This window comes from Cynoglossus semilaevis, chromosome W (genome assembly GCF_000523025.1).
Source record: "Cynoglossus semilaevis isolate Cse_v1.0 chromosome W, Cse_v1.0, whole genome shotgun sequence".
Lineage (NCBI taxonomy): Eukaryota > Metazoa > Chordata > Actinopteri > Pleuronectiformes > Cynoglossidae > Cynoglossus > Cynoglossus semilaevis.
This window is the reverse complement of record NC_024327.1, coordinates 8,218,940-8,220,656: the sequence shown is the minus strand read 5'-3', so window position 1 is coordinate 8,220,656 and position 1,717 is coordinate 8,218,940.

Here is a 1,717-nt window from a genome sequence, read left to right as displayed (position 1 = left end):
ACAGCCTAGCTCAGACCTGGAGTAATAAAAGGCAGCGTTATATGCATTTATGCATTGTGCACACCACTAAGTGCAATCATTTCATTTCAAGTAGGTTAATTGGTTTTCATACGTTGTGTCTTTAATTCTTTTGACAGTTTTCTCAATGTCCAAGTCCTCCTCCTGACAACTTGCAGATGCTGGAGACCTTTTAGGCGTCTTTGATTTTCTTTGCCTTTTCTCCGCCCGACTAACTGCCACTCTTCTCCAACGTCAGTCATTTTATATTCTGAATTAAGCCTACAAAGTGTGACATGTTTTAATATTACTTATTAAAGTGGTAATAATTTGGTTGGGGACATGAGAGCAGTATTTAGTGCAACACAATTTTTACTTTTTGTGCGGTCTTATATTTGAAATATATTTGTGTCCTTAATTGACTCCTTTAATGTATGGATATTTTAAATATTAAAATAATTTGAATAATTCCCATACATTCAGCATATAATCAAGTAAATTAAATATTTTGTCTTACATGTGGAAGGAACGTCACTTGTGAACCCCGGATGTTTTTAACGTAACATAACGCGCAGACTAGAGCACGTTCAAGCTAACAGCCGGTTCGATGGTTTGTTCTTAATTTCTCAAAATTAAAAAAACAGTAAATCGTATAGCAATTTGCCATTAATCTTTTATCTGGTAAATTATTGTCTCTTATCAACATTTAGCTCATTGTTTATTTGAAAAGTCGTTGTTGTTCAGAGATGTCCATGTCCCACCTTTATGGGCGGAGAGGGATGGAGTAGGATTTGCAATGACAGACTGGGACCTGACAAATGAGCAGACCGTCGGCACTACAGGCACTCCAAGGAGCAGGCAACTTATGGCATCTGGGCTGAAAGAGATTCAGATGAGGATGAAAGGCTGAACTGACGGCTAAAGGCAAACTAGCAGGACGTGGCACACAAGCTGCAACTGCTAGAGAGCTTGCGCAAGTCAAGTTCTGTCTAGAATGCGTATTCTGAACTTGAAGTCTGGGTATTATCTTTCATTTTGTGAGGCAAATTTATTGAATGTATATATAATATATAATATATTTCAGTTTGATTTGTTTTACCAGAAAGTTTCCAATTACTCCCTGTTGGTAATTTAGTCCAATTCAGGGACATAGTGATCGGATTTTGGGTGTTGGAAAAATCACATTGGATTTTCAATTGATTCCAAATGTCTTTGTCTCTGTACACATTTTTATCTGACATTGTGGGAATCCATTGACCTGTATATCCTACTACCATGTTCCAATCTTCACACCATCCTCTACGGGGCAGCCGATTCTGTTCACATCAGGCTATGGACATAATAATGAAAACCCACATATAGGTCATAAGGTTTGTAAGTGTAGTTCCAATTGTTGCAATTAATTACTGAACACAGATCGCCATTGTCTTACCTAATATATATTCAAGAGTAATACCACCATAGTTATTTAAACATTTAGAATCATTTGTTGCTTCAGTGTTTTCTCTTTTTACTCTCTTGTGTGAATGGTGTTGCTCTGCTGGATCTTTCGTCGTTGAAGGGTGGTCAGTGGTGGTGTTGTTCCTCAGTGGTTCTTCCAGGATTAATATGATGGGTAGTATCAAGACAACCCCTATGATTATCAGTATGCACACAGAGAGTCACTGTGAAATACGGTCGAGTATCGTCTGTCGTCATCATTTTGAGAGGAGAGGTTACC